Genomic DNA, 23,875 nt, shown 5'->3' with positions numbered 1-23,875 from the left:
TCCTGTCGTTCCTCCATCACAGAAAGACAGCAAAAGTAAACCGTCACACTGAACCGTTATGACAGTTTACTCTTGAGGAGAGAATCCTGTGGGTGCCTAAAAGCTCACTCTAAGTTTTATTTGCCTAATTTATGCTTCTACTGACAAATAATTAGGGCAGCAACTAATTTCAAAATGCAAATGTGTAATGAGTCTCACTTGTTTTGTTTTGTTTCCAATATCCTTTGGCCCCAGTTCTACTTGTGTTAGAGTCTTAATGGATTTAGTTTAGCAAAGGAATGAAATTATTTTTTCTAATGCTTTGTTTACTTGACGGAATCAGACTTTTTATCAAATATTGACTACAAATGTTTGTTCAAGATCACATGCCATAGAAGTTAATAGGAATGAAAACCTGTAGTACAGAACCATCATTTTTTACGTGTCTGGGGGGTAATCTACTTGAACGGTGACTTAACGGCAGACAGAAGATGTTTATAGGGATGTGTCTGCCTGAACCAACAGTGATCTTCTAGTCAGAGGGAAGATTCCTTTTTATCTCTGAAAATACCACAGAGATGTTCTTCAAGAAGCGAAAACTTTCCAGCTGTAACAAGTAACATTAGCTCTTATTTCTTTTACATCCTCCAGTGCTGGGAAGACTGGGAAGATAGTTAGAGGTCCAACGAATGCTCCTTTCAACTGTTCATTCATTCACCACCTACCACCACGTGAATACTCTGTGCTGGATCCCACAGGATCTGCTCTCGGGGTTCACAGTGTGCTGGGAAAGTCAGACAGGAGAACCTCTGCATATTTTCGTCATCACACTACCTGGCGTCATTTTATATGCGTGTTTATTATCTTTCTTCTCCACTAGAATGTGAGCACCACGAGGGCAGGGACTGTGTTTTCTCACCATCCAAGCAGAGCCAATGGCAGGAGAGGCCCTCAGTGAATATCTGTGGCCGCTGAAAGGAGAAATGTGGTATTTTAGAGACGTGAAGAGGAGAAAATGAGAGGCCAAAGGAGAGATGCCCTTCTCAGCAGAGGATGGGATGGAAGGTGGATTGGTCAGAAAGGTACCAAAGAGGAGGCTGCCCAAAGATCAGAGTCAGGGACTTCCCTGGTGGTCCAGTGGTTAAGAATCCACCTTTCAATGCAGGGGACGCGGGTTAGATCCCTGCTCGGGGAACTAAGATCCCACATGCCGCGGGGCAACTAAGCCCACGCGCCATAAACTACAGAACCCAGGCGCCACAACTAGAGAGAAGCCCGCACGCCGCGACGGAGAGCCCGAATGCCGCAACTAAGACCTGACGCAGCCAAATAAATGAATGAATCGATCAATTAATCAATCAATAAACAAACAAAGAGCAGAGCAGATGTAAAGCCACAGAGAAGGAGGTGATCTGGATGGCTTTGGGAACACCAGGGAAGTTCCCCTGGAGCAAGAGATCCCTTGGGGAATGGCAGGTGCTGGGACTAGACGGGTAGGGAGACCCAAAGCAGGAGTCACCTTATACCCCGATGGGGAGCCTTCATCTTTCTCCGTAATCAGTGCATCTTTCTCCGTAATCCATACACCAATCAGAGTATGACTGATGGAAACAGGTAAATGCCAAATTACTCACTAGTGTGTACACTGAAGGAAAACATTTGTCCACTTTTGGCAGACACTTGAAGCCCTCCTTTATAACAAATATGTAATATTTTTCCACTGATAGGCGACTTGGCTTAAGGGTAAGGCCATGGCCTTATCCACCAACTCAAAAGAGTACTCAAGCAACACACGTCAGATGTAGCTAGATTTTTCTTCCATTCTCTACATATTTAAAGGAAAATCAGCATTTTGGTTGGAATTATCTGAAGAATCCCACAATCCTTCCTTTGCTTTTTGTAGACACTCAAGGGAGATAAGAAATAAGTATCTTTTCTCTCTCTCTCTCTCCTTCTTTTTTTTTTTTTTCCAGGATCTTTAGTTGCGGCATGCAAATGCTTAGTCGCGGCCTGTGGGATCTAGTTCCCTGACCAGAGATCGAACCCGGGCCCCCTGCAGTGGGAGCACAGAGTCTTAACCACTGGACCACCAGGGAAGTCCCAAGAAATAAGTATCCTTAAGACTAAACATGATTCATATAAAAAGTCTACTTTAAAATAGCAAAGTTATTTGCCCCTTCTTCCACCCATGTGAGAAAATATTTCACACACAGAGAACTAGTGAGAGACCATCAAACAGGCAAGTTTTTTGGATTGCTTTCTTTTGTTTCACGGATTTTTCTGTTTTATTAGGAAAAAACCACTCAGTGGAGCAAGTAGGCAGAGACCATCACTTGTCTTCTTCCTGCTGCAAGCCGAGGTCATCAGTAAGTGGGAGCAGGCCACCTCTGATTAATTATGAATTCCTCTCATGGCCACGGACTTCAGCCCAAGGATGACAAGGATTTTTGAACTTCAAAAAAAAAAAAAAAAAGAGGAGGCATCACAATAAATATTTCACCGTCTCATCAGCCCGGTTTGCTAAGCCTGAGGGTCTCGCCCAGCCTCTGGAGGCTGCCACGAGAAGCCTCCCCAGATGCTCCCTTCCAGCAGGGAGGTGGCCCAGCGTCTGTATTTGGGCAGCCCTGCTGTCAGGGAAGAGGTGAAGGAGGGGTCACTCACACCTGCTGAGGGAGAGTCCTGGACATCCCTCGCCACCCCTGCCAGCCCTGTCAGGATACTTAACCAATTTCTGAATTGGGTGAGTTGACCAGTGATGGACCAAGCCTTCGTCTGCTAGGTTTATACTCTGTTCCAGACAGCGATGGTCAGGGAATGTGCGGATGGAGAGTTCCAGAGCAGCAGGGAGCTGACCACCCTCACTTCCCCATGCAGACAGAAATCCTCAAAGGATGGTGCTGATTGAACAGATATTGGGCAAGAGCATGACAAGGGCCTCGAGGGTCCTTCATGTGGCCCTGCCGCGCCCCTCCTTCTGAGCAACGCGGCCCCATGGTCATCAGTAACGAGGGAGCTCGTATGCTTGTGTTACTAGCTGTTGGTGTAACTTTTTAAATTCATGTTACTCTTATTCTTCATATACTGGCATGTTATTCCCCCTCTGGATCACACCTATATATTTTAGTTTGTCCTTCTACTAGTCTTAAACCCCATCTCTTCCTTTAAGGAGATCACAGTGGATATGATCACACCATCTGTTGCCAGAAAAGAGCTTGAACCTAAAGTGAAATAAGACAGAACCTCTCACCCTTACGAGAGATTATCCTGCCACAAATAACCCTTGGGAGTCAGACCAGCCAAGCTAAGACTCTTGCAACAGCTATTTCAGAAGAATTCCTGTTTGGGTTTTTTAAAACCACAAAGCCAAGATGTCAGAGGTAGATTTGATACTCCTATAGCTTGGCTGCATAAAATACGCAGGGTAAGCTGCTGACAGAGAATGTCCCGCTCGCAGCTCCTCCGAGGTCTGAGAAGGCCACGACCAGGGTCTGAAAGCACAAGCCCTGAGTTCACGCAGGAGATTAGAATGGGTTCAACGTGACCCTGCAGAGGATTCAGGCAATTCCGATTTGCTTAGCAATTTCAGAAAAGACAAAAATTGGGACCTGCCGTGCATTTTTCATTTTTAAGAAGTGAGGAGTTTCCAGTGCTGTAGGTAATGACAAATCATTTATTACAAAATGACCAAGGCTTCACGGTAGCTTGTATCTACTAACAATCAAACCAGAATTTTATAATACTGGTGCAAAGATGGAACCATTTTACCCATAAAATAATAGTTTTAGGCAGACACTTGGCTATTACTTTAACGTTAATAAGGGGGAAAGCTTTTGATCTGAAAAAAAAAAACTCTCAAGATAAAAAGATAAGTAAGATTCCATTGCCAATTACCTAATTAGAAAATGTCCAAACTGAAGTTTTGATTTATTTTTTTTTTCAGCTAGCTTTCATGGGCCTCCAACAGAAAGCTTTATGTAAATTTTCCCTTTTTGATATGTCATTTTCATTAACATCACTGTGATATATAACTAATAACAGTTAAGTGTAATTATGGTAGTATTTAGAAAAATAACTGTGGTAAGACAGCATTTCGTGATTGATTCTGTGCTGTTCCCCTTGTGTTTTATCTTCATCTCTGCCGGTTCATGGCTTCACCAAAAAAGAACAGAGCTTGGGTATCACAAATTTCAGAAAGGACAAGACATCGCTCATGCTTCACATCCTTACAGTTTTGTTCCACATTGTTTCTCCTTCATTTATGATCTAATTCTTTAGGCATTTATCTCTGAACGGAATTTATTACATCTATAATAAAGCATTGATAAAACGGCCTTAGGTTTTAAAGTATGGTTGACTCTAAAAATAAAACTCCTATTCTGGGCTTCCCTGGTGGCGCGGTGGTTGGGAATCTGCCTGCCAATGCAGGGCACACGGGTTCGAGCCCTGGTCTAGGAGGATCCCACATGCCGCGGAGCAACTAGGCCCATGAGCCACAACTACTGAGCCTGCGCGACTGGAGCCTGTGCTCCGCAACAAGAGAGGCCGCGATAGTGAGAGGCCCGTGCACTGCGATGAAGAGTGGCCCCCCAAAAAACAAAAAAACAAAACAAAAAAAAGAGTGGCCCCCGCTCGCCGCAACTGGAGAAAGCCCTCGCACAGAAACAAAGCCCCAACACAGCCAAAAATAAATAATAAATAAATAAATATTTTTAAAAAAACAAACAAAAAAAACTCCTATCTACCAATTGCCTGCTACGTGTAGGTATCATTCTGTTTTGTTTATTGGGTTGTTTTTTTTGGGGGGGGGGGATTGCTGTTGTTGTTGTTTTTGTTTTGTTTTTGCACCAGTAACCAGAATATGCTTAAGACGTACATCCAAGTTGTATTTTCTAAGACTCAGAAAATACGCAGGATCAGGGGGTGGTATTGGCATCCAGGGGAACGTGGAGTTCCAGCTACTATTGTTTTAGTATCATCTCACTGCTGAGTCACCAGACAGAGCCATTTCACAGAAAAGAATAAGAATGAATTTTGGGGGGACACATAGGAGGTTACTTAGGGATTTGAAAAGAGATTGAAAAAGGGAAGAGTCCAAAGAAAACTTGGAGAGAAGTTTTACAATAGAGGGCTGCGTGATTATAAAAGAATGGAGTCGTGTTCTCCTAAACAAAGCACAGAATGGTGCATGCTCGAAGAATCAAATGTGCTATAAAATTAAGAAATCACAACATATAACATATGGACAAAAATCCCAACCCACAGTTTTACTGAAAACTGAGGTTATTGTCAGAGAGCTGAAAGTTGGGAAGAAATATTTAACAGGACCCAGGAACCAAACAAAGAAGGACAGAAATATATCACATTAACAAAATGAAGGACAAAAATTCCATGATTTTCTCAGCTGACACAGAAGAAGCATGTGAAAAGAGTTAACATCCTTTCACGATTTAAAAAAAAAAAAATCGACAAACTAGGAATATAAGGAAACTACCTCAACATAATAAAGACCATATATGAAAAGCCCACGGCAAACATCATACTCAATGGTTAAAGACTGAAAGTGTTTTCTCTAATATCAGGAACAAAAGAAGGATGCCTGGTTTCACCACTTGTATTCAACATAGTACTAAGAAAAAGAAGTTAAAAGCATAGAAATTAGAAAGGAAGAAGCAAAATTATCTCTGTTCAAAGATAACATGATCTTATATGTAGAAAACCCTAAAGACTCCACACACGCCCCCCCCCAAAAAAACTGTTAGAACTAATAAATGAATTCCCCAAAGTGGCAGGATACAAAATCAACATACAGAAATGATTTGTGTTTTTATACACTAACAATGAACAATCCAAAAAGGGAATTAAGAAGACAAAATCCATTTACAATAGCATCCCAAAGAATAGAATACTTAGGAATAAACCTGACCAAGAAGGTAAAGACTTGTACACTGAATGCCACAAAATATTACTGAAAGAAATGAAAGAAGACACAAATAAATAGAAAGACATCCCATGCTCATGAATTGGAAGACAATACTGGTAAGAGATCAATACTATCCAAAGTGACCTACAGATCCAACCAAATTCCTACCAATCCCAAAGGCATTATTTACAGAAATAGAAAAAAAATCATCCTAAAATTCGTATGGAATCTCAACAGACCCAAAACAGCCAAAGATATTTTGAAAAAGTACAGAGTTGGAGGACTCATACTTCCTGATTTAAAAACATATTACAAAGGTACAGTAATCAAAACAAAACAGTGTGACACTGGCATAAAGACAGACATATAGACCAATGGAATAGAGTATAGAGCCAAGAAATAAACTCTCTTGTATATGGTCAAATGAGCTTCAACAAGGGTGCCAAGACCACTCAATGGAGAAAGGACAGTTTCTGCCACAAATGGTGAAGAGAAAGTTGGATATCCACATGCAAAAGAATGCAGTTGGACCCTAATTTTACAACATACACAAAAATTAACTCAAGATAGATTAAAGATCTCCATGTAAGACCCAAAACTATAAAACTCCTAGAAGAGAACATAGGGGGAAAGCTTCATGACATTGGACTTGGCAATGATTTCTTGGATAAGACACCAAAAACACAGATAACAAATGCAAAAATAAACAAATGGAACTACATCAAACTATAAAACTTCTGTACTTCAAAGGAAGCATTCAACGGAGTGAAAAGGCAACCTATGGAGTGGGAAAAAATGTTTGTAAATCACATATCTGATAAGGGGTTAATATCCAGAATCCATAAAGAACTCCTATAATTCAAAAAAAAAAAAAACAGCCTCTTAGGATGGCTACTATCGGAAAAAAAAAAAAGCAAGTGTTGGTGAGGATGTGGAGAAATTGGAACACTTATGCACTGTTGGTGCAAACACTATGGAAAACAGTATGAAAGTTCCTCAAAAAGTTAAAAACTAGAACTACCATATGATCCAGCAATCCCATTTGTAGGTACCTATTCAAAAGAATCTAAAGCAGTGTCTCAAAGAAGTATATGCACACCCATGTTCATAGCAGCATTATTCACAATAGCCAAGAGGTGGAAGAAACCCAAATGTCCATCAAAAAAATGAATGGATAAAGAAAATATGGTGTGTACATACAATGATATATTATCCAACCCTAAAAAGGAAGTAAATTCTATAACATACTATACAACATAAATGAACCTTGAAGACATTACACTAAGTGAAATATGCCAGTCACAAAAAGACAAATGTTGTATGATTCCACTTATATGAGGTATCTAGAATAACCAAACTCATAGAAACAGAAAGTAGAATGATGGCTACCAGACGTTTGGGGGAGGGAGAAAAGTGGAGTTGTCATTTAATGGTTATAAAGTTTCAGATTTCTAAGTTCTGAAGCTCTTTTTCACGACAATGTGAATATACTTAATGCTGCTGATTAATGCTGTATGATTAAAAATGGTTAAGATGGTAAATTTTTTATGTTTTTTACCACGATAAAAAAATCGTTCAACAGCAAGGCCCTACTGTATAGCACAAAGAACTGTATTCAGTATCCTATGATAAACCATAATGGAGGAGAATATTAAAGAAAAGAATGTGTATATATATATAATGTGTGTGTGTGTGTGTGTGTGTGTATGTGTGTATAACTGAATCACTTTGCTACACAGCAGTAATTAACACAACATTGTAAATCAACTATACTTCGATTTTTAAATAATTAATTAATTAAAGGAATCATACAATTTAAAAAATTGTTTAACTTGTAATTTCTTTTACAAAGCAGGGATGGTTGCACTGGGGAAAAAAAGTCCAGAACGAGTGAGAGTTCATTTGTGGGATGAGGCGCTCCAAGGGCAGCAGTGAGGCCTGCACGCCAGGGAGGGGCATCAAGGAAACTTCAAGAGGAGAAACAGCTAAGGTCACTTGCGGCAGCGACTTCCATTCTGTGATTCCCAGGAGCCCAGTGGGCAGCTGGGGTGGCAGATGATCTGTGGAAGGAAGAGCTGTCTTCAGGAGGGGCAAGGAATTTGTAGTGCCCCTGGGGCCCCTAAAGTTAGACTGGAAAAGCCTTTTCCACCTCTGGTCTATGGGTCACCAAAGGGACCCCATGGGTTGTGAGGAGAAAATATTAGAACTTCTACGTCTCCGTAAAATTCTCATTATTTTGAATTTTCACCTTTATGTATATTTTATAATGTATATCGTCTAGTAGCAATAGTAGCGGTGCACAATAAATAAGAAATAATAGATTAGCAAGCATATATTGGGAGTTTATGCTCAAAATATTTTAGTGGTCAGGGTGAGCAATCTAAAAAAGCCTGGCGATACGTCCTCTAATAAACTCCTGTATTTGTAAGTAGGACCAAGAACCCATGCCTTTGGGGATACCCATTGCCTTCGGTAGCAAACCAGCAGGCTGGCAGGAGGGGAGAAATAAGATGGAGAGGAAGCTGGGTAGGCAGGGCCAGAGTTACTGGGTGGAATAAACTGCAAAGGAAGAGAAGAAGCAGACAAGAGCCGGAAGGACAGGGAAAGGAAGGTAAGAATTTCCAAAGGGCTGAGTGGTGATTGTAGAGTTTGTTGCCAAATGGCAACTTTGATCAGACTTATCTATGGTTTCCCTTGGCCTCCACATGCCACGCTCTTCCCTTCAGAAGGCAAAGCAGACTATGAATAGAAAGGGTCTCTCCTCCGGGAGACAGAGTTTATGTCTGTACTTGGTTTATTAATTCCCTGAATCTGTCTTAAAGGGGACCTGGGGCGTGGTAGCACCCTCAGCTGGATATTAGGCTCTCTAGGGACCTTAAACTCACAGGCACGCATGCATGCATGCACACACGCACACGTACACACACGCACACATACACACATGCACACATACACACACGCACACGTACACACACGCACACATACACACACGTGCACACGTACACACACGCACACGTACACACACGCACACGTATATGTGGTCACACACATGTATCCACATGCGCACATGAAGCCCGTGGTTCCAAACACCGTGGATTTATATGTTTCAAGTCTTAATTGTTGAAATGTTCAATGTAATGTCTCTAGCTAGTAAAAATAAATAAGTAAAAATTTTCACGGTATGTCACAGGCTGTATGATTCTATTTACATGAAATACCCAGAATAGGGATCCACACAGATAGAAGTCAGATGAGTGGTTCAGGGGCTGCAGGGAGGGGAAATGGGAGTAAGGCACAGGCACGGTAAGTTCTTCTGGGGACATGAAAAAGTTTTGAGGGCTTCCCTGGTGGTGCAGTGGTTGAGAGTCTGCCTGCCAATGCAGGGGACACGGGTTCGAGCCCCGGTCTGGGAAGATCCCACATGCCGCGGAGCAACTGGGCCCGTGAGCCACAATTACTGAGCCTGCGCGTCTGGAGCCTGTGCTCCGCAACAAGAGAGGCCGCGACAGTGAGAGGCCCGCGCACCGCGATGAAGAGTGGCCCCCGCTTGCCGCAACTAGAGAAAGCCCTCGCACAGAAACGAAGACCCAACACAGCCATAAATAAATGAATAAATAAAATTTAAAACAAACAAAACAAATAACTCAATTTAAAAAACAAAAGCAAAAAAAAAAAACCAGGAGTGGTTGCACATCATTGTGAACGGACTGAACGCCGCTGATGTGCACACTTTAAGGTGGTTCATTTTAGGTTATATGATTTCACCTCAATTAGAAGACACTGTGCACCAGGAAAGCCCCTTTCCTAGGTCTGCGTGCGGGTGTGGACGGGAGGGAAGAGGGCTAGGGTCTCGGGCGCTTGACGGCCATGCCCTGCCCCGGTTCGCGGGCCGGCCGGAATTACACCCATAAAGCTGGTCTCGCAGACCGATGCTCCTCCCATAAAATGACGATGCGAGCCACAGTGACGGTGGGGACCCTCCGCTGCCTCTAAGTAATCTGCGCTGGTTGAAATGGACATCAAAGAGGAAGCAACCAAAGGGGAAAGGAGGGCACCTGCAAGTACATGCTTGAGAGCGGTGGCCCTGGGCAATGCGCCAGCAGCCAGGACTCAGGGGGCGGCGGCAGGTGCTTCCCCCCGCCAGCCCCTCCCCCAGGTTCCGCCTGTCTCCTGCCCCCCGCACACGGTGCCCGGTGAGGCCAGGGGCCAGGTCTGCAGCCAGAGCCTTGCAATCCCGTCGGAAGCAACATGGGAGGTGGTGGCGATGAGACCTGGCCGAGGCACCCGTCGTCCACGGCTCAGCCTTCTCTCTGAACACCCCACAGGACTCCCGTACCCAAACCCCGTGTAGCTGTGCGCCCTGAGACAGGCTGTGCCGAGGTCCAGGGCTGAGCAGAGCAGACCAGCCCTCGGGGCTCCCTTAGCTTCTGGTCTGAGGCCTTGTCCCTCGGCCTGGCCCCATCACCTGAGAGCTGTCAGAGGAACAGAATCCCAGCCTCCGCCCCAGACCCCCTGAACCCGAATCTTCTCTTTACGTGACGCCAGGCAATTTGAATGCACATTCAAGTTTGGGAAGTGCTGGTTTAGATGCTCGTTTCCATGAATGAGAGTCAGACCAGGGGCTCCAAAGACACGCGAGGTGGGCTCCCTGCCCTTGACTTTCACGAGAGCCGGCGCTGGAGAAAATAACTCTTCTGCTGTGAGATCGCAAAGGGATCTTAGGGCTCATCTAATTCAACTCCCTCACTTAGCAATGATGACATGGAAACCCAGAGAGGTCACGTGATGGCTCAGGGAAGAAGCCAGAACTGGAAACAAGCATTCTGCCCACAAGTTCACTGTACCCATCACAGGGCTGAAGAAAGCCAGGTAGCAGTGTCTGCAAGAGAAAAGGTGACAGAGACAAGACTGCTGGAACAGGGGGCTACAGCACTGCAGACTCAGTGGTCCCTCAAAAATGTCGGGGGGGCAGATCATTTCCGCAGCCCCTTCCAAGTCTGCTCCTTGACACCGTCAAAGTTGATCCAGATAAAGAAATACTGACCCCCTTTGGCTTCTCAGCAAGAATGTGCTTTCATTCTAAGAGTGATATTCTAGTCCACGAGACCTACCGGCACAGGGAGATGGCTCAGGTGTCATTCTGTCTCATTTCTCCAGCCGGGCTCCAAAAGTGAATCCAGGAGTCTAAGACACCCCCATAAGGTTTACCCCAAGGTCCTCAAAACCTTTGGCGAGAGCATCTTAAAGGAAGAAGGACACCCTCTGTGAGGATGTGTGTGGATTACAGCGCACTGCATACAGACAGGCTGCCCCAGTGCGCTGACCCACCCAAAGCTCCTCTCTAAATCCAAGCTCCGAGCAAAGATTGTCAAGGATGCTGACAGCCTCTTACTCCTCCTTTCTACTCATTTGAAGCACTGGACCACTGTAAAACTCAAACTGAAATCAACTTGAGAGATTCCCCACAAGAGTCAGCACATTTTGTCTAAAACCAGATAAATTAACAGTGAACACAGGCAGTCGCTGGACCCGTAGTATCTGAGCACAGTTTGCTGAGCCGGGGGGCAGGAGGCTGGCAGGCCTGAGCCGGGGGTGTGTGATGGGCCTGCTGCCGCCTTTTCTTCTCCACCCACCCCCGCCACCGCCCCAGTAATAAGTATTCAATTTGAGAGAGCTGATGGAAAGAGACAGGAGTGAAAAGTGGGCTTGACACATTTATGAGAAGGATTTGTCCTGGGCTTCTTAAGTATAGTGCCTGGAGTTTTTTCAATCATACGAAAAGTAGGAGGGAATGAACACCTGTTTCATGTTTCCCAAGCACACTCAGATGGTTAGACAGATAACGCACCATCAGGAACAAAAAAAAAAAATCATGGGAAAAAATGGCTTGTCAAGTTAACAAAAATTGTATACTGTTTGCAATCTACAAATAGAGAAAGAGAGACAGACACCAAATCTCCAGAGGATAGAAGTACTGTTTCTAGTTGAATTCACATTGAAGGCTCCAGAATACAGTTTGACATTGGAACAGAGAGTGTTTTTATGATGGATCTTTTTAACCCTTTTCCTAAAAGATGAGATTTGGGGATCACAACTTGCTCTGTGCTTTCCGATAGTGGTGACAAGTAGAAATAGTATTTGCCGGGTCCATGAGCTGGTGTTTCCTCAGAGGCAGATGGAGTTGAGGATTTGTTACTTGATCTAATGACGATGGCTTTCCAATAGCCAGACATGCACGGCATCATTGATCAGTCTGCCCTCTCCTTGTTTGCACTGAAACACTGCTCAATTTACACCAATTAAAGAATGCTTGGTTTGGGTATTGAAGAATCATTAAGGGATGCAAATCCCCAAGGGCTTCTAAAAATGACATCTGACTAGAATGGTGATTAAAGCATGAAGGCGGCATTAGTATTTGAACAGTCTGACTGATATACAAAATCATTACAACTCCTTTCCAGGAAGAGTGACATTGGGTCAATGTATGTACTTGCCTGGTCACCCTAAACAAATCTGACAAGTCTAATTTTAAGTAATTGCTCAGAGTTTAGTGGCTGCCTCTGTCCCCACAAGGGCAGCTGTCTAGATCACATCTTGTAATTGAGATGTGTCTTTAAACTCTATGTGTCAACCCAACATGCAAATGTGCTCTCAAAAAAGGTTAGGGGTTAGTGATGCTCTGGTGAATCATTTTCCAGTCAAATTTCCACATGAAAACTCTACCGCAGCCAGTAGTCAACTCCTTAGCTGATGCTACCCCATCACATGTAGGAAAGACTGGATGTTCCAGCCACAACGGTCTCTCCAGTTTTAGGGACCATCTCAAAGTGTGTTCTGTGCACCAGCAGCGTCAGTATCGCCTGGAAACTTCCTACACATGCAGAGCCTTGCCCCCTGCCTCCCCCAAGACCTGCTGAATCGGAGACACTAGGGCGGAGGGTCCTACCATTAAAACTTTAGTAAGTCCTCCCCGATCTAAAGCCCACTCAGGTTTGGGAACCACTGATCCAGACCCACTGAGCCTCCGTATCTGCGATGAAGTGGACGTCCCGTGGGTTAGTGATTTGCCTGAGGCCGTGCAGCCCAAATGGCTGTGGAGGGCAAATATGCGACTGAGCATATTACGTTCAAACCATGTAATCCTTGACTTTCACTGTTCAGTTAAAGTTTTGAAAATACTTTGCTGCCCTGTCTTTCCGTGCAGCTCTCTGCTTGTCCCTGAGAGCGTGTGCACGGTGTCCTGGAGGAATGCCTGTTTCTCCTGTTCCTCCTCCTGGACCCGGAGATAGAGACCCCCGGCCCGGCAGCCGGGTGCGACCACTGGGCTAGCTGTTGTGGAAGCGTTGTCAAGCTGGAGATCTCATCGCCAAGGCGAGAGCCCTGAGAGGTCCCTTCTTTCGTCCACGGGGCTCGTGGGTACCCATGTGGACAACAGCCCTCCATCACCAGGGGTCCCTGAACCACCGTGAGGGACCCCCACTGGCTGTGTCGTGAGAACCACAGATGACGTGAAGCCACAGGCACTTGGGGAACGTTTGTTACCACTTTATAACCCAACATCTCTCAGGACCCTTTGGGCCTTCCGGACGGTCCCCTTGTACCATTAAAAGGGAGTGATGTGGAGGACAGAGAAGCATCTTCTCTATTTGGAATATAATTGAATATAATAGGATTTCCGGGAAGGCATAAGGACAGGAACCGAATTTGAGTTACTAACCAAACAGTTTTCTGATTTAATTTTTTTTTTTTTACACGTATCTTTTGCCACTTTATCCCAGTCCGACAACGCTTGAGCTATAAGGAGCCGGTTAAGCACGAGCAAGGAAATCGAATCAAAACTGAAAAATAAGGGCCGGCTCATTTGCAGGCTCCAGGAGCTTGAGTTCCCGGTGCCTGAGCAGGCAGCTCAGCCAGACGGTGACAGTGTGAGAAAAAAGGTTTGTTCCAGCTCGCCCGGCTCCCAGCAGATGGACAGAGCTGGTTCACACCACTTGCTCCCATGCTGTTTGCTTCCTGGACACCCAGCTGCCCAGGTGAGACTGTGCACCCAGCACCCCACGCTCCCCTCCCCTCCCCTCCCTCTCAGTCCCTCTCCCCGCAGGGATGCTCAGCCTTTCAGCCTTTCATGCTGCGCCCTGTGCGGGGCAGGGTTAAAATGTGCCTCTGAATGGAGAGGAGTAGACAGGAAGGATTAATAGCAGCGGCAGAAGAGTGATACAGCCCGAGCAGAACAAAACGAGGGCGACCCAGACGAAACAAAGCCCCACAATAGATCAGCTCTGAAAAGTCATCGGGCAGCTTTGAAACCCAGGCCTCTGCGGTCCCGGGCAGTTTCGCAGCCACGGGCTTTCAAGACACATGAATGGAAACGGAACAGTAACTCTTTCTCCCAACCCTTTTCAGGGGTCTTGTCGGCCGAGAAGGATTTACCATTCAATTCCCATACTTTTATGTGGGAAATTAGGAATTGGCTCCTGAAAAAGAAATTGCCTTTTTAAACTCTCATAAATTGTGGCGATTTTATAGATGCACCCAAATTTCTTCTTTCTTCTCTTCTTCCCACTTAGAGTTCATTTTTTTTTAAAACTACTCATTAAACACACATACACATACATTTCCATCTTCCCTCTTCTCTGGAATATTTTCTGCAGAAAATCTCCAACCAAAGAGGTATCTCATCTTTCCGCTCCATATACTGTTTGGTTTTGGTCCTTAACTATTTTTTCATTTTATCACAGTTCATCACAGACCCAACTTCTTTTTTGAATAAAAAGACCTATCCTTTCCAGATATTAATCACTGCATATTTGGAAAGGTGGCAGGTGTTGGGCAAAGCTGGTGCAAAGGTCAGAAGCAAAATAGGATGTTTTCTTGATTCCTGACTCAGCAGGCATGTACTGCTGAGTGACTAGCCCTGAATATATGCTACTTTTGAATTGTCTGATGAAGACAATCAAGTCTTCCTGGAGGAGAGCTCAGTAAGGCATCCCCATCTAGAGGGCTTGGGTTTGCAGGAGCGCGTAACAGGCTCTTTTCCTTCTCAGAAGCCAGCAGTGTTTGGCCATGTTCATCTCATTAACCTTCCCTATCTGTTTCCACAGGACAGAAAGGAAGACTTGAAAACTGAGAATTCCCAGCCTGGGACTCAGCTCAGCCCAGCTTGGGCTCTGAACCGGCACATCTGACATGGCTCTCCAGGCCTCTCCCAGGGCGCACACAGGGAAACCTTGCCCCAGGAAATCCAGCCGTGTTTGACCCCTGCTTCCCCCTTCCCTCTCCTGCCCCCAGGAGAGCCCGGCTCCAAGGCCAATGCCCGGGAGCAGCTGTGGTGACCGCTGGCCATTCTCCAGGGTGGTCAAGCGCACCCCAAGTCCTCGGAGATGACTTCAGGGTGAGAGATGGAAAGGGGAGGGGAGAAAGGAGGATTCCCCCCGCCTCAGCCCATCTGCAAGGCCAGGCTGGGGCACGTAACCATTTCCTGATGTGCAGAAGCTAAAACCTGGACTTCCTTTCTCATTAGATTGTTCAGATATGCAAACACTAACCCAACAAAAGGAGTCTCGCAATATACTTCACTTGGTCTGTTTCAGATCCTGATATCACTCCTCTAAAAAAAAAAAGAGACATCAAAAATAAATAAATAAAATAAAGAGAGAAATCAAACAATTTCCTATTTCTGAGGACAGTGTTAAAAACCTTAGAAATTTGCAGTATATGTGTATCAAATCCACACACTGTAAACCTAAACTTATACAATGTGATGTCCTTTTATCTCCATGAATCGGGGGAGAAAAGAAAACCTTCAAAAGAAAATCCCAATAATAACTGCAAGGATATCAGAAAGTCTGGGAACTATGCTGTTTCCTTCCTGAAATAACTCACTTGTTTAGAGTTATTGCAGAAGGAGTCAGGATACTGCTCTTCAAGAGGTAAAATCACACTTAAAAAATTGATATTCGCGGGAAAGGATGGTCCTTAAACACGGACTTCACTTGCTTGAGAATAATAGGTAGGCGGCTTTTGTGGGCTGGGTAGGTTTTATAAATTACCATTTCCATTTCCTCCTGTGCTGCCTCTGCACCAGAGGTAGAAATTCCAAAGTCCAGGCCCCTTAGACGCTTTCGAAAGCCCCACTGCAGCTACTCCAACCCCCTTCACCGGCCTCGTCCACAACCGCAAACCACGAAAGTGGACCAGAGGATGGTACCGCCGAACTCTCACCAGCCTTTCCCAGCCTGCTTGCAACTAGACGGCAATGGTCTAAGAAACCTTCTGGCAACTTAATTCCTCAAACTACTGGCTTGGACTTATGTTTTTAATGAATTCAAATACTGTGTGATTAGAGAAATTCTTCAATGATTTTTTAAAATAAATTTTCGCAATCACCACTGCCAGGACCAAGATAGCCTGCGGCAGCTGTGGGGACCCTTACCTTTTCAGGGTCCTTTCTCCAGAAAGCAGTAGAGGTGACCTTATACAGTAATCAGGTGACTTGTCTGCCCCCCTCCGCACACAGACACTCCTTGTGAACTCAACAGCTTCTAGGGCACAGAGAGTGAAACCCAGATCCGGTCCCACTGGTACTGCCCACCTCCTAGTGCATTCTCCCCTCCTCCACCCCTGTCTTCAGTCCCTCAGATTCTTCCTTGTCCTAGGGCCTTAGCACATGCTCCCCTCTGCTTGCACGCCTGCCTTCGTGTCTCCTTTAAGGCTCAGCACGTAGGCTTCCCTGAGCACGCTGGCTAAAGTAGCTTTCTCTCGCCCATTTCTCTCTCCCCAGCCCCAAAGATACATCCTTCACAGGAACACAGCCCAGTCTGTAGGTGGAATGTCTTAATTTAATGCCCGTCTACTTGTTTTGGTCCATCTTCCCTACTAGAAGGTAGGGACACAGTTCCAGGAAGATAGAGACACGGTCCTCCTGTTTACCATCACCGGTAACGTGCCCATTGCTGGTACACGGCTGGTGTTCAATAAATACTTATAGAAGGAAGGAAAGAAGGAAAACAATGAAGGAAGACAAGATATTGACTTGAAATCAATGCTCTACTTCCCCACCCAGAAATGTCTTGTATTACTCAGGGTAAAAAACCTCAGCTCTTAGATTAAACAGACCCCAAAATACAGTGGCTCACAAGATGGAATTGCTTTCTCTTTCACATAACTCTGTGGAGTGGACGGTCCAGGCTGGCAGGGTACTCCGTTTCACACGGTGATGAAGAGATCCGGATTATTTCCCTATCGTCGTCCCACTGTCCTGCGGGGTACCGCGCATCTGCTCGGTTTAATGGGGGGGTTGTCGCCAGCACATCCGGGTTCCGGCCCACGGGGAGAACGAGAGAGAGACTAGGAAGAGCGATGCCCGGTGAAGACAGGAAACAGGAGCTGTTCCCATCAGTTCTGCTCATATTTTATGGGCAAAAATGTAATCTTAGGTCCAGACAGGGAAGCTGGGAAGTAAAGTCTCTAGATGAGTGACTTCACATCCAGGGAGAAAAGAAGACAGCTTTGGAGAACACTGGCCATCTGCCGCGGGTTCCCAGACTCCTCTCCGAGTAGAAAACATCCTGGGGCCTGTCCAGGGAGCAGAGCCTGTGTGCAGACTGTCTTCGATTAGAGGAAGAAGACCCCCCACCCAGGATCCCCGGCCACGCGGCGGAGGTGTGGGGAGCTCGAGGGGCAGCAGGACCTCAGGGGTGGCAGTCACTGCAGGGGGACGTCAACATGCCCAACCCTCCCCTTCCTCGTCGGCTCTGAGGCTCAGAAAACGTCCAGATGCATTTTTGTTTTCACACCTAAATTTTCCCATTCAGCTCTCCGCTCACCATGCAAGAACATGCAAGCAGCAGGTGACCAGGGCTCGCACTGCTCTAATTTGAAGGAAGGGAAATGGACAGACTGCTTCCATGTCCCCAAGACAATCCCAGTTTAGCAGCTTCCTTCCGTGGGATCTTGAGCAAATTACTTATACCCTTAAGACTCATTTTGCTCACCTCTAAAATGGGAGCTAAAATACCTTGTCCCATAGTCATTATTAGAATTAATTTAGCTCATGCAGGTAAAGATCTTAGTTTTTTAAGAAACACCTGGCGTACAGATATCAATTCATTTTCTTCTAGTTGGTGGCTTTTCTCTTGCTAAATCCCAGCTTAATAAACCATTTCTCTTCCTCAACCTATTCAAATTCCCCCAGATGACACCCTACAGCCTCAAGTCTTCTCTGAAAGAGTCCAGTAGCTTTGTCCTCCTCTCTCTTCCCAACTCCTGTCCCATCCTTATTTATTGAATGCCTTGTGCTATCCACTGATTGTTTCCTACGTTTGTGTCCAGTGTCACTGGATAGACTGCAAGCTCCCTGAAAGCAGCAGATACCGTGTTGATTTTGGTAGCTCGTAACATCTGACACAATGGGACTGTACAGTATTCACTCAACAAACATGCCATTGAGTTATGGAAATGTGAACAGATTAATGCGAGGTCTGCATGACCTAGAAAAATAAATTCTTTCAGCAGGTTCATGCCAAACGTCAGTTGATTTAGGATTTCTCTTTTTAAAGAGTAAAATATTCTGCTTATGTGGACTGAATGACTACCTTACTATCCCTGTGTAGAAGCCGAAAGTGTTGCCTAAAATTATATTGGACCTTGGGACTTCTGGGAACTCAGGATACTGCCTTCTGGGTGGTGTTTATTCTGTGCCACAAACACCTGAATGACTGAAGTTGAAATCAATCCAGATTCTGTGTCTGGGGTTTCAGCACTTTGTGGCCTGGCACGTGTGACTGAGAAAAATCCGGGGAATGCTTGGCCTTTCGTTCCTCTGAGAATTATGCCATTTTCCAAGAAAAGCTAAATAGCTCACTCCTGTCTCACCGCCTCTTCTTCCAGCCTGGTTTCCTGAGGATATTTTTTAGCCAGACTGGTGTGTGCTTTTTAATAAGCTGCTGGAAACTAAGAGTTTTAAACTTAAACTTATACTGAACGAGTGCATCACCAAATGAAGAATATTATCCTGATTTCATCTATCACGGACGAAAAACACATACACAGGAATGGTGGCCACTCGGTAGCTTTTGCAGACAAATTCCCCAGAGTATAACCCAGATCCGCATGAAATCTCTCAGCGCTCTTTCTGAGGGAAGCTTACTAATAAGTACCATCAGGTAACAAAGCTGTTATGTAGGGTTTTTTTCTTTCTGCATCGCTTTTATCATCAGGAGATAGGGGAACTTCATATTTCAAGGGCTTTTTGCACAGGAAATCCTAGTGTGGCTTTCACACACACTGATGTCTCTTGGGGGGAAGTACAGAGTAACCCTGAAAACCTTGGGCAGAGCAGCAAAGCTCACCCGGATGGCATCCATCAGGGGCTTCCAGAAGGAGAGCGATGAGTGTATAAGCCACCCACTGAGATGAATGTGCTCCAAGCCATCTGAATCCTTGGACCTTGTTTCCAAGAAGAGGCGAAGCCATGAACTACAGAGCTCGGAGCCCAGATTCACTCCCCGAAATACAAGCAATAAGCTTAAATGCAGACAAGGAAAATACTTGGTTTGGCTTAAGTGGACAGTTCAGGCCAGTGTGAACCGGGCAGGCAGAAGAGCCCGAGAATCTATAAAAGTTCTTTAGAAAAGACAGACACTGGACAGCAGAGGTGGCCTGGCAATGTATAAATGTGCTCTGCCTCCCAAGCTAAAGACAAAGCCCCCCAGTATATCCCAGTTGTCCCTGGAACTTAAATATGACAGTGAGACATATTTTTTAACTTCTGTGTTTTATGTTCTCTATGGTTTTTTCATGGAGATGCCTTTTTTTTGTAATCAGGACAATAAAAAATTAAAATTACAACCTTTAAAAAAAAGATAAAACCCTACCCCTTCCTCAAAATGAAGAAACCAGCAAAGGCTCCCAAGAGCTGTTGAACTGGGCCTTCATCACAGAGGAATAAAAATGAGTGGGGGACCGGGAACGGACCAGCGGTCCCCTGAGCACAGAGCAAGGGTAGCATTGGCAGAGCAGAAAGCAGTGCTGGGGAGAAGGGTCTCCGCGGCCACATTAAGGTGCTGGACCCTTTCGGGCAGGCTGTGGGGAGCTTGCCGAACTGGCCTGCGGATGGGCAGGTCCTTGTGGCCCCCGGAATCCGGGAGGCACTGAGGGCTGGCCAAGCAGGATGGCAGGGTCAGAGGGCACGCAGAGGAGGTGCGCTTTTTTTATCACGTGTAGTGATGCACGTGTGGTGAGCATGCATACATCACGTGCCTTATCAATGAGCAACTGAGTCATAGGGAGTGATGCAGCCTGAAGCCCCAGGACGTTTAGTCCAAAAGTGTGCAGGTGACAAGGCACCATCGTTGATGCACTAAGCGTGGAAAAGATGGCAGGTCCCGCGGCACTGCCTTCTGACCACGGTGGCAGTCAGGGTCCGGTGGTGACAGGAGGCGCCTTCAAGTGGGTGACTGGGAAGAAGGTAACGGGTGGTCTGTTTATGGAAGGGTTCTTAAGATTAGGAAAACCAAACCCAGGAAGAGAAGTTCTCATCCCAGGCTTGAAGCAGCCGTGGGAAGGACTGATTCCTAACCAACAGAAGAGCAGTTGTGTCACCCTTGGGCCGGCAGAGGGGATGGGGCCATCAGCACCCTGAGTCCACCGTCCTTCTCCCCCGTTTAGGGTCCTGACCCAGACAGACCCTGAGGGCAAAGAGGCCACTGATGATGCACCTTTGCCGACCTCCCTCCCCAGGGCTCCCCACACCACAGGGAGGTAAGGAGGGGGGTCTGGAGGGGTACACGGAAGATGTCCAGCCCACAGACTGTTGACTTTCCTATCGTCTTCCTTTCCCACCAGACCGTAAGCTCCCGGAGGACCAGGATGCAAACAGTCTGTTCCCTGCTGTGTCCCAAGTACCCACAAGTGGCCACACCCAGTCAGCACTCAGAATATTTGTCGAATGACTGCATAGGAGCACAGAAGAAAACCGCTTACCCAGGATTTAACAGCAAGGGGGTAACAAGACAAGCAGCATTTTATGAAAGATAAAAATAGTCCTCAACGGGGTGTTTCCCTACGGTAAACCCGTTCTTATTTTGGCCATTCTGCCCAAAGCAAAATACAACCGACATATATAAGAAGGAAAATAGAGAAGAGTAGAAGAGTTGCTGAAAAGATTATATTTATGCTTTGCTTGGAGTGAAGAAAAGTTTGGGGAAACGGTACTGAAGAATTTTAAATGGCCTTTAAAAAAATACGAGAAATACATCTTTCTCCTAACTTTCAGACCTGTGGTCTAGGAAGGAGGGGACAGTTGCCAGGATTATTAAAGAAACTCTGTGTTAAACGGTGGAAAGATGTCAGGTTGTGGGTTTCTCTGCTATGGGAAGTTTTGGAGACCAGCGTTGTCTGGATTTGATGACAGGTAATGACATTAACTAATTACAAAACTAACCACATTTGGAGCGGTGGAAGCTGAGATCGTGATAAGCATAATCAAATCCCTGACTTCAGGCCTTCGGGAATCAGAGGATAAGTTTTCTCCCTTTGCAAAGCTTGACCAGATGCCTTTCGGAGCCCTTTGTCTGAATATTTTGGAAGCTACAGACACCAACGAGAGTGGGAACCGGCGTTCTGAACTGCAGCTCCCAGTGGTCGGATTGGCACCAAGCAAGGGCACCACGGGGATGCTGTGTGGGTCCCGACTGACCGAAGATGAGCCTTGCCCACCCCCCGTTATCCAGAGCTCCATCAGGGTAAGTGCTCGGCCCTCCACCCCCTTTCTCTTCCCCTAAAAGCCTGAAGACCTGTACCTCCCAACCCCCATCACTGGTTGGGTCATCTTGGACAAATTCCAATCCACTGGAGACTTCGTTTCTTCTTCTACAAAGCAGAGATCAAAATATTGGTTCCTTTTGCCTCAGCAAATTGATATGAGAATCCAGTGAAATAGCGTTTACTCTGTGTGTTATAGACTGCTATAAATATAAAAAGTATTGCAGGATGAGGCCAAATTACAGGCCAAGTACCTATGATACAAACACTACAATTATCAGGAAAGTAAGAATCCTCAAAATAAAGAAGCTGGACACCTTCTTTCTAGTGGTTAGTGACCTCCATCACTTTCCCGCTTCCCTCTTCCCCTCCCTGGTCCCCTGGGAGGAAAGAGAAGAGGCGTCAACCTCCTTCAAATCATCTCCAGCCCTTTAAGGAGCCAGCAGAGCTGTGAGCCGGGCCGTGGAAAATGCCCTGGTCACTCTTCCCATCCAGTAACATTCCTGAAGCCCCAACATAAGACTTGAAAGGAAATGAAATCTTAAAGGGAAACACTATATATAAAATAGATAACTAATGAGAACCTACTGTAGAGCACAGGGAACTCTACTCAGTGCTCTGTGGTGACCTAAATGGAAAGGAAATCCAGAAGGGAGGGGATATTTGTATATGTATGGCTGATTCACTTTGCTGTACAGTAGAAACTAACACAACATTGTAAAGCAACTATACTCCAATAAAAATTAATTTTAAAAAAATCCAAAAACTCAAAGGTCAAGTATAAGATGATCTTACAGTTCATATAGATAAATAAGCCAATTGGGGCTTCCCTGGTGGCGCAGTGGTTGAGAATCTGCCTGCTAATGCAGGGGACACGGGTTCGAGCCCTGGTCTGGGAAGATGCCACATGCCACGGAGCAGCTGGGCCCGTGAGCCACAATTGCTGAGCCTGCGCGTCTGGAGCCTGTGCCCCGCGACGGGAGGGGCCGCGATAGAGAAAGGCCCGCGCACCGCGATGAAGAGCGGTCCCCGCACCGCGATGAAGAGTGGCCCCCGCTTGCCGCAACTGGAGAAAGCCCTCGCACGAACCGAAGACCCAACACAGCCAAAAATAAATTAATTAATTAATTAATTAATTAATTAATTTAAAAAAAAAAATAAGCCAATTGTATAAGGAAAGGCAAAATGTAGATACCTTGGGGAGAAAAGTATAGTAGGAAAATTTGTTCAGAAGGGAATTACTGAAAATTTTAGCTTTTATTAAATTCCAACTTAAACTTCCATTAATACATCTTTTAAAACACTGAAACAATATTATTTTCCTTAAGTTCAAAATACATTATTTTTCAGAAAAAAGAAAAAAACCCTATCTTTCAGTCACTTGGAAAATTATCTACCTCTGCTTTCTCTCTCTTACCAATTCACTCCTCCTCAATTAAAGCCATCCTTTGAGTTCAACCTCACTCTTTGGAAACCAAGCAATCACTTAAGAAAGAGAAAAACATTAAGAGATCCAGATTTCAATTAACTTTGCCATTGATTTTTGTGTAATTCTGGGGGAGGCATTATTCTTTGGGTAAAGGTGAGGGGGCAAATAACTGACAGATTAATGAAGGTTCTAACGTGGGCAGTGGGCAAGGGCTGAGATCCCCACCGTCCTGGTCCCCAGGCCCTGATGAAAAGCAGAAACATTAGGAAAATGGCCTGGAAGAGAGGCCTGCCGCTGCCCTGCCCCTGACAGTGGAGGGTCCACCATTCACGCAGAAAAGTCTGGGTGAAGAGCGCATCCTTGTTTCCTTTTAATGTAATTTACGTATTTGGTGCTTCACAGAATTCCCTCATTTTTTAACTGGTCAATCAAGTATGTATGCAGCCTTTTTTTTAAGCTGCGATTGTTTCATAATCATTGAATGCATATCCTTCATAACAAGAGACCACTGGGTTAGCAAGTGCCCGCACATACACGCGTGCACGCACTACCTAAACACAGCAGAGGCAACCACTGATACAGTTATAATTTTTAATGTGCTGTGTCACTGCCTGTGTCCTGGAGGACGTAAGTCTCTGTGAAAATAGATTTAAAACAACGGGCAGTTTAATCAGATAGGTACACGGCACTCAACTCTGCCCCCTGGAAACATGATTTCGGCATAATGCCTGGGGGCGGGGGGAGCTCACTGAAGTGCGTCCCTTCTGAGCAGTAGAGTGAAAGCG

General features: G+C 45.5%; 1 long non-coding RNA gene across 1 annotated transcript in view; it reads right to left on the bottom strand.

Moving 5' to 3' along the window:
* Positions 1-866: 866 nt before the first annotated feature.
* Positions 867-23,875, bottom strand: part of LOC103010346 (uncharacterized) — a 38,095-nt gene continuing 15,086 nt past the window's right edge. Inside the window, exon 7 of the long non-coding RNA XR_003622410.2 lies at positions 867-950. This is a non-coding gene — a long non-coding RNA (uncharacterized LOC103010346). The remainder of the gene's footprint in view (positions 951-23,875) is intronic.

The sequence above is a fragment of the Balaenoptera acutorostrata genome, chromosome 12 (assembly GCF_949987535.1).
Source record: "Balaenoptera acutorostrata chromosome 12, mBalAcu1.1, whole genome shotgun sequence".
Taxonomy (NCBI): Eukaryota; Metazoa; Chordata; class Mammalia; order Artiodactyla; family Balaenopteridae; genus Balaenoptera; species Balaenoptera acutorostrata.
Note: the sequence above shows the minus strand (reverse complement) of the source record. Positions and strands in the feature narration are given on the sequence as shown.